Consider the following 10,713-nt stretch of genomic DNA (forward strand, 5'->3'; position numbering starts at 1 on the left):
CTGTCATTATAGTTTTAAAATATCAACATACCTTCACTATACAGTAAAGACAACAAATGGACATTTCCATAAGGAGAATGATTCTCTAATGAAAGAAGGTAGAGAGAGGAGCATAAGAAAATACTGAAAGTCTACAGGATTGTGAAAGGTAGAGGATGCACAGGAGCACCTCAATAATGGTGAAAGAATATCAAAAAGAGAGGTTGTGGTGCATTCACTCTATTTCTTTAGATTTTTGTCATATAATGTTAAGCAATCTTTTTCTCTTCTTTTAAAAATCACAATCTTTCTGATAAAATATGCAAAGAACTGTCTCTTTATACCTATGACAATCAAACCCAGGCATTTTCAACAGGTGTCATGACCCACACAATGGAATTTTTGGAGGAGCTTGGGAGTTTTAAAGATCTTTCTGTGCCTAGCATTGGATGACTTTTGATAACTGCACCAATCAAAGAAATTGATTTAGGATACATCAAAGGAGACATATCTTGAATTCAATTTCTCAAAACTCTACACCCATCTAAGTCTTAAGGTTCAATATATTCTGTTATCAGATGTTTTTTATCTTGAAACTTACATGTCTTTGTAGATTGAGTAAAAAAGTATTCAGTAGAAAATTCCATTTATAGGATGGCTAATTAGTCAAAGGACTCAATTATAACTTTTAAATGTGCTAGAAAGTTATATATATATGTACATATATACATATATATGAAAAGCCATCCTATTATTAAAATAATACCTTGGCAGATCAAGAAAGACCTATTATTTTAAAGAGTTATCTAATAGACACTCCTCTTCCTTAAATCAAAGTTTCCAGGGACTCAATTAGACTCAATTACCAATCTTGAAAGGATTAAGGGCTCTCCTGTGTTAATATCAAGCATAGATCTGATAGCACACAGATTAAAAAATAAATAGCAAATACTTCCTAACAAAGAAAAATCAGGAAATTCCCACCCAGTCACCTATGTGTGGATTTGCATGTTTTATTTTCAACATCCTCTGAGGAATGTCTTTCTACTTGATGCCCTTTGGATTTATGTGACATATTTGAAAGTGGATAAAAAAAAGAACATTTTTTTCCCTCAATTGGAGTTGTATATGGTTTTCCATGGCAAAAAGAAAAAAGAATCATTATCACATTGGAGGCAAAGCTTTTTAACTATTTTGTTTTTTAAGTTATTCTTTAATTTTACTCCCAGGAGAGTAATGGCATCTTCCTTATAAAAGTGACTTACTAATTTCCTTGGCCAGAGATTTCTCCTTACCTGAAATTAATCTTTTCAGTTGCACAATCTTTACTTCCCTTTGATAATATCATGGCAATGTTATTCCTTTTTTTTTTTTTTCCTGAAAAAAGATAGTGAATGTTCTGTTCATTCCTGCCAGAGGTTTTACCTTGTTCAGACAGAAAGCACCAACACTATTAAATAATTTAATCACTCATACCACTGCTTGTATTCCAAATAAAACTCCAGATTTTCTCAAAAGAAACAAATTATTTAGCATCATCACCTATTGAATTATTTTTTTTTACAATTCTTTAACTAGGGATTATTACTGTACATCATATTTAAACAAGTATAGAGTTAGAAACTGGACCTATGATTTCATCAATTTACCAGTCCTATCAGAATTGAAAATATGGTGCCTTAAAAATCTAGCTATTATGAAACTGACTTCAATGCCAAATATAAAGTATCATGCTTGTTAGTTTGACATTTCAGAAAGAATCTTCAATATGCTATAATTCTGCCACAAGGCAAATTTTCTTAGATGAGGGCTTTTTTTCCTTCTGATACTTGGACATTTGTATATGAAGTTAACCTGGGAAGATAGGGAGAAGTCAAAGTGGTCACATGAGGTCTCAAAAGAGTCTAAAAGAAATAGTTGAATTCTGCTATGAGCTAGTAATAGAGAGTGTGTGGAACTGGATTTCTAGGCCTAATTCAAGGCAGACATGAATCTCTTGGTCAATCATATTAGTGCTATGGTGACTGTTGACTCTTTTTTAACACATCACCAAAATTTTATGAGACTATATTAAAAAAGATATATGTTTGCATGTTCAAAAACTCACTTAAAGTGATGACTCGTGTTTAACCATGGTTGTAAAAACAATGGTTACAACAATCCTAAGTACCTTTCCCCTTACTTTCCCCTCATGCTCTCTAAAATGATAATTTGTTCAGAATAGTTTTTATTATTAAAAATAACAATAACAGTCTAATGCAAAGTCAGCTAACCAAATAAAAATGAATGCTTTCCAACATTCAACTTTTTTGAAAAGTAACTCAAAAATATTTTAAATATAAATAGGTTCTCTTACACATTAGCTTGTTTTCAATTATTTTGCTTCTAATTAGGCAGAATTTCTTTAAATAACTTATGACTGCACTCATCTTTGGACCTTTTATGTGAATACCAAGGCAGTTCCTTCTGCCACTGAGAAGCATGATTTCATTTACTGCTTTTCCCTCAACTTTCTTAATCCTTTATTTTAACCTTGATGAAACTCCAGATTTTTCTTGCCAAAGTTTATTATAGATTTATATTTGAGATGCACTGATAGAGCCTCTAAAATCCTAACCTAATACCTGTGCATGAATCTGTAAACTGATAACAATCCAGTACCAATATATCATCTCTTATACTCATCCATCCTGCACTATAACTACATATCAGTATAAGCAAGTGCAATTTTCACCTTCAGAAACTATGTGTACCCAGAAACCATAAGATAGGAAGAAAAGGGGAAAATGTATAACTATAGTAGTTTTTATTACATATAGCAGGAGTGTCTTTTTTATCCTCATATTTCTCATGCATATACCAATATTATTGCTAATCTCTTCTTTTTTCCATCTTTCTCAGAAGACATTTCTTTCTTCTTTAAAAGCTACCCCTCTAAATGTATGCTGAAACCTAATCCTTCCTATCTTCTCTGGATACCCATTCCTGAAATTCTATACCTGTTAGAAATAGAATGACTATCCATCCTCAAATGTAGCCCTGATTTAATTCATTTCAATGTTTTTTTTTTCTTTTTCCCTCCACTAGTGATACAGATTACAATTCATCCATACTTGCTTACTCAGAATGTCTCTTGTACATAGCTTCCATTAAGTTCAACACAGGAAGCTAACCCAATGGGGCAGCTGGATGATACAGTGGATAGAAGCCCAGATCTGGGCTTAGGAGGACTTGATTTCAAATACGACCTCATATACTTAACACTTACTATCTGGTAAATCATTTAACCTTAACTACCTCAGGGAAAAAAATTAGCTTCAATGACCTGAAAAATATTTTTTGTTTTCTCTTGAAAACATAAAAAATGAATATTTTAACTGATCACCCTTCATTTCCTGCCCCTGTGATGACATCATTTATGTCTCTTCTTCTTTTAAGTTTCTCATTTTCTACATTGTAGCATGATCATATTCATTATGTCTCTCCACTGCTCTTTGTGTGATACTTATTTTCAAATCATACTTTATTACAGTTAGGTTTACTTGTTTATTCTTATCTTTTCAGGGCATCCTTATCTTCAGTGCCCTAGTTCTACTCATATTTTGTTCTCCAGACTAAGTATTAACAAGAATCATAAAAGTCTAAAATTTAATAGTTCTCAGCATCAGGTCAATATTGTATCTAAGTCTTCCTTTACAACCCTCTTTTAAAATAATTGCAGAATCTTTGTTCAAGGTTCTTATCCCTAGTTTCTTGTCTCTCTCTATTTGCCTACTTTGACAGCACTAGTTAGGTAGGCCCTCCTGCCTAATTATTCTAGCTGGCCAGTCTTAATCCTTTGTACTCCATAATCATGCATAAACTATCAACTTAGCTGACCACAGCAGAATTGTCCTTCTATTTCTCCTTCAACTTCTACCTAAGCACTTGAAGGTTCTACTTCCTTGTCACACTTAGAATCTTCTTCTCATTCATTTCTTCCAACATGTCCTGAGCCCAGAAATGATTTATTTATCAAACTATCTGTCACTTCTGGTAAAAGTGATACTCATAAACTCTTAGAGCTAGAAAAGATCTTACAGATCATGTAGACTGAGACCCTAGACAATGCAGGAATCTCTTCAATACTATTCCTGAAGCTGTTCATATTGCTATTGAATATTTCAAGTTACTGAGATTAATCTATCTTGTGAAGCATCTTATTTCCCTTTTAAGCAACTAATTAATAATTTTTTCTTCTTAATATTAAACAAAAATCCATCCTACTATTACTTTCATCTATTGATTTCAGTCTTATCTTGTTTATTACATGATATAAATCTAATTTCTCCTCCTTTTGACAGCTTCTCAGTTCTTCTCTTTTCCAGATTAATATTTCTATTCCTTTCAATCATTTTTCTTATGGTGTAGTTTCTAGATCCTTAATTCCAGAGATCCTTCTGTGGATATATTTATTTATGGTGATGGTCAGGGAAAGTGGAGGAAGTTCGAACCTATTATTTAATCTCAGCATGGAAATTCCCAATGAAGAAACCTCTATCTATTGAAGTAGACCGATAATCCATCTTCAGTATAAAGTCTTAGTAAATCCTTGGAGTGGGGCATAGAGGGGATGGAAAAATTGAATGACTTCTCCATAGTCACATAAGGCAATATTTATTAAAGGCAAGACTTGTCTTCAGGCCTTTTTGATTTCAAGACTGGTTTTCTATCTACTTTGACATGCTAACTTTCATTTGTCAATATCCTAGTTAAAATAATATGCTTATAGCTAAAAGCTTTAGATATAGTCTTATAAATAAGCAAGAAATTAAACTTCTGTTGATCAATATAACATTACCTCTTTTGGCAACCAAGGCACAATAGCTTTTCTTTTTCTTTCATATTGAGTTTGCATTCCATTGATATGCATGGGTATTGCAAACTGGCTTAGCCAGTCATTTTCTATACTGCATTTGTACAGTTTTGTTTTTTTTTAACCTATTTATTGATATTTTTGAAGAATTCTTTACAATTATTCTTCATTAAATAATTTCATTCCATGATTCCAAATCACTGAGATCATTTAAAATATTGGTTCTGATTCTAAATTATTAGTCCTTTTCCAGTCCTTATTTTGCCATCAGAATATTTATATAAGCATGTTTTTTATGTTTTTATACAAGTCCTTCATGGAACTAAATATGGAGTTTCTCATCAGATCACTCAATTTGACAATGATGCATTAATCCACAGTCTTTGAGTATTATTTTGAAGTAGTTACAAATGCATCTAAATGTCTGAACATCCAGGACACATCTCTCCATCTTGCCCACAAGGCTATCATGAGACTTTGCTAAGTATCTTACTAAAATTAGTACACTATTCCTATGGCACTCCCCTGGTCCATACATTTGGTAATTCCATCCTAAGGGGAAATAAAGTCACTTTGGCATTGCTACTGTTGCTACTGAACTTATGTTGTGTTCTAGGTATATAAAATTATGTTTCATGCCCTTGTAATCCTTGCTTACTTCCACAATCTTCCCTTTGCAAAGAGACAGAATTCCCTCTCACCTCCCAAAATTTCTTGCCTTAACTGCAGATACATACACACATGCATACACACACATACAAAAGGATCCCTTACTAAATGTGTAGGTAAAGTATGTCTTTTTAAAATTGTATTTTTCCTACCATCTTTTGACATCATTCTCTAGTCAATTTTTTTCTACACCCTTCACTCATGACACTCCATTTCCCATCTCCATATTTTTTCACTGATTGATGTCCCTGCCTGAAATATAATTCCTTCTTAACCTTGCCTCATGTAGTCTCTGTCTTCTTTAAGATGTACTTCAGATATTACCTTTGGAATGAATACTTTTTTTCCTGAAACTCCCAACTGCTAATGCCTTCCCAAATTGCTGTATATTTAACTCTTTTGCATATGTTATATTATGTGTACATTAACATATATAATATACATATATATACATACATTCACCAGCACATGAGTTAGTATATGCCAACATATGCATATTAACCTAAGCAATGCATGCTGACACACACACCTTTAAATGTGCTTATTATCTTTTTCATTAGAATGTAAATTCCTCTTGAGTGGAGATTATTTCATTCTTTGTATTTGTGTCTATAGTTACCCAGAGTCTAGCATTTTTGTCTACTGCATAGTAGACTCTCAATAAATGATTGATTAATCCCCTGACCACTTATCTAAAGGGGAAGGCATTTTCCATTCTCTTCTCCCCCTTCCTGAAACAATATACCTTTTTCCTATTATCTATCTATATTCTGCCTCTCCAATGCAGAAGTCTTTGTTTTTGAATAAATAATTCCGTGTTTACAGATAATACCTGATAGTAAGTTCACATGGACATTCAGAACTAAAAAAAGATATTAGATATCATCTAGTCTATCCCACTTGTCATTAAAGAAGAGGGAACTGAGAATCAGAGAAATAAAATGACTTGCCCAGGATCACACAGATAGTAATGTAGAGTCAAAGGTCCAACCTCAGCCTTCTGATTTCAAATCCTGTGTTCTTTTCCTCATACAGCTTTGACATTTCTATTGAGTATATAATGTTGGCCATCTAACAGGTGTCTGTGAAAGTTCCAATACAATAAAAACATAATGAGCTTCATCCCACAGCACTCTCTTCCGGGTCCTATTTTTATTTTTCTTATCCAGATTGTAAAAGTAGAAAAACACATTTCATTTGATTCAGGAAAAGAATATATTAATGTCACTTGGTTTCATTAAAATGTTAATGTTCCTTTTTTTTCAATTCCCTATATAGTATGCAGAGCACACATAGAAACCTTTCCTTAAGGAACAGACAAAGTGACAAGCAAATACCCACATTGGATTTGAGGTTATCAGCATATGTTGATCTTAAACTTTCCTTTTTAGCAAAATAAAATGTTCTGGCCAGCACCATACAGTATGTCAATACTAGGAAAGAAAATAAATGTTAAAACAAGCTAAATAATTGCCTAACAGTAGTTGTACTAATGACCATAAACTTCTTCTATGCTAATTTTTCTCTACACTTTTAATTACAGATCAATAATACTTTGCAGTTGACATTTAAAAATGCTGAACCACATGTAGGAACACAGTCTGAATGGAAATATACAATGTGGTACTGAATTTGCCAAATCAATAAACTTTGCCATTTAACAAACAGTAGCATGTAAACAGTCACCAAGATTAGCAAGCGTAAAAGACTGCACTTCAAGTGCTTAATTATTGTTTAATAACATTAAGCTTCACTTCATTGATGGGATCCTGCTGTTGTGCAAACCAGGGCTCTTATTGTTTGACTATTTTGTTTATGCAGGCAGGCCTGCTTCTTCAAATGCACATAACCTAGCTGTTGATCTTGATTCCAAGCTATGCAAGGAAGACTGGTTAAAAAAAAAAAAACAAAAAAAAACAGGACTTTAAAAGATGAAGTGTAAAATAAAGACCCATAAGTGAACAGTCTGTGGATTTTAGTTGATCTTCCTTAGTTAAAAGAATTCCTTTTTAAAAAATTCAATGGTCTGCTCAATGAATGTTATAAATAGAATCATGAAGGCCTCATATTAAGATATGCCATTTTAAAACTATCCTCTCAAGTGTATATCAATATAATCTCAATGATTCAGTTAGAATGTAAGCAGTAGATTCAATAAAAAAGCAATCCACCTTGCATGTGGAAGAAAAAAAAATCCTTTTAAAAGCAAGCATAGAAAATCTGTTTTTCTAGAGCCATATGACATGGCTAATAAAAATAATAATAATGGCAACAACAATAATCATGATGATGATAATGATAAGCAATTCCATTTTTAAGTGTCTTACAAATCATTTTTATTTAAATAGTATTTTTACATTAAGAAAAAAAGTAGTTTGTCTTTCCCTGAGCAGTTGATAGATAGAATGTACAAATGCTCAAGATTTTTAATCTATATTCAGAGCATGAACAGTTTTTCAAAGACCAAATACTTAAAAATTCCAACCAGAAGAGAATATAAGGGCACTCTTTTAATACCATTAATCAGAAATCAATGACGATTCCTTTGACTCATTAGTTTCTTTATGATTAATTATTTAGTCAGCATTATAAAACCGGAAAGAATAGGTGAGGGGCAAACAATCCTGAAAAAGGCTTGGTGTGAATTCTGGTTAAAGTAAATTTACCTGAAACTGAGAGGAAGAAAAAAAATATTTCTGAAAAAGTCAGAACTGCCAAAATCTTAATGTCAATTAATTACCAAGAAGAATGATAAAATCACTGAATTTAGACTCTACCAATTCATTCTCAAACTGTATTAGGAAGTGGTGTAGGAGTAAAAACAAAGTAATTGATACCAAAAGAGCCTATTGGAATCCCAGTTTTGCCTCTTTACATCTTTGAGACTTCAAGTGAACAATGCCATTGCTCTGAGAATGTTTTATCAGTAAAATGAGAGAAATATATTAGATGATTTATAATTTTGCTTCTAGCTTTTGATCCTATGAAAATAAAGTAGATAAAATGACCAAATCTAACCAAATATAGGTAGAAGAAATCTACATTGGAAATAACATTATTTTATATGGATTTATTTTCAAAATATCACAAAAAATGAGAAGACTCTTACCCTCTGTCCCCATTGTAAAGATCATAGATGGCATCACTTCTGACTTACACTGTTTGACCTTGCACAAATATTCAAGGTTTCATTTATCATTTTATTTATTAGTAAATTTCAATATTTTAGAGGAGTTAATAGTATTTAAGTTTATAATATATTTTTAAAAATCATTACAAAAATTCTACATAAAGAAATAGGAAATATTAGGATTCAGCATTAGACACTTTTACTTCTTCAATAGGTTTCCTATTAATGAAATGAGCTCATACTTTAATTGTTTTACCTAATAAGATTTCATGTGCACACTCACATTGAATCATCCAAAATGTCATTCGGATGACTATTTTGTTGGATAACAGCAAAATAAGAATGTTCTGAGGAGTGTTTAAAATAAAAAGGCTAATAGTTTGCTTACAAAGATAAGATTCATCATTGACTCTAGGAACATTTATTGAACTACTAATTTAGGGTTTTGAACACGTATTTATTTTTGAATGTCCACCTTTTAAAATGTATAGCTTAACTCAGATTTGCAGAGTAGCTCCTCTTGGGTTGCATCTTGAGAATTTTTTCTTGTACCTTTCTTTTTGGAAAACTATTTTATTTCCTTCTGTGTTTTCTGGTAAGTACAGAATAAGTTTGTATTATTTAAATTTCCTTTCCTATATATTATGTGTTTTGGATTTTAGTGCCTTTTTTATTTGATTGTTTATTTGTTTTTCTGAATATGATCTATGGATTCCTTAATTGATACTTTGTTTTCTGTGTCTCAGAAGTTCTGGGGAATAGTGTTGTAATAGTATTTGCATTATGGCACTCTCTTTTTTTAATGTATTCCGAGAGTTTTAGAATCCTTAAGTTGTTTCTATTCAACATGTCTTCATGATTAATATGCTTTATTTGTATGAACAGCATGCTTTTTTAAATGTTATTCCTTTTTTGTTCTCTTCTTCCAGATTTGACTTTACTTCCATGTATTTGAATTTTCAATCATTTGTCCTCTTTTTTTTTTTTTTTTTTTGGTTTGGTGAGACTTGCCATCACAGATTGAAGTTTTTTCATTCTGCCAGTAATTTCTGCTGTGCCGACCATGACTTCTGCTCTAACAATTCTCAATTCTCTTTTAAACCACTTAGGAACAGTTTCTTGTAGTTTGGTGTTCTCACATTTCATAAGATTCTTTGCTTTGTCAAATGTTGAATCTTTTTTTGGTACTATTTATTCATAGAGAACTGACCTTATTTACTTGACTTTTCTTTTAATATTTTTCCTATTTATTTATCTGCTATGCTCAGGATCTTTGAGTTTTCTTTCTCCGGAAATCTTTGATAATCTCAATTGTGTTCCTCTGAATTCCCCTATTCTTTCTGATTTCTCCCTTCCAAAGATAGTTTCCCTGGGACCTGGTTTCAAGATGTCTGAGCCTCTTCCCATGAGCAATTTCTAGTTTACCTGGCTAGGACTCTGCCTCATATGATTTTTGGGGAAACCAAACTGACTGTAGCTGGATACTGGGCTCTTTTTTCTTAGACTTATTGAAGTGACACACAGCCTCCCACAGGAAAATCCATTCCCTCTGTTCCTCAGTTCTCTGATCCAGTAGTATGAAGCACTACCACATTGCTGGTATAGTAGCTTAGACTCATTTCTGCCATTTGGTGTTTTGTATCTCCATGGCATTGGGAGGAAGTACAAACTCAGACAGGTATCCTGACCCAGTCCTTTGTTCTTCTGTTTTATTGCAAAGCTCTGTTGCAGTACAAAATGTACACAGTGGTACTGTCTATATAATAGCCTTGGCAAAACTGCACTTTTGAGTTTGAATCTCCTTGGCATTGGAAGGGGAGTAGATAGGTAGGAAAGGGATTAGTAAGCCTATGGTTGGATTAGTAGTTACATTCTTGTCACTGCTAGGAGTGTGGTACACAGTGATAGAAGGGGTGCTGAATGAACATTAATTAGGTGCTAGTTCACGGAATTTTTACCTGAGTGTCTTAGACTTGGAGATAACTGAAATTGTTTCAACTCTAGCATAAGATTTTTATTTTGGAGAGATTTAGGTATTTATGATGGTTAGAGAAATCATCTAGTCCTCCATCTCATTGAT

The sequence above is a fragment of the Sminthopsis crassicaudata genome, chromosome 1, assembly GCF_048593235.1.
Source record: "Sminthopsis crassicaudata isolate SCR6 chromosome 1, ASM4859323v1, whole genome shotgun sequence".
NCBI classification, from domain to species: domain Eukaryota; kingdom Metazoa; phylum Chordata; class Mammalia; order Dasyuromorphia; family Dasyuridae; genus Sminthopsis; species Sminthopsis crassicaudata.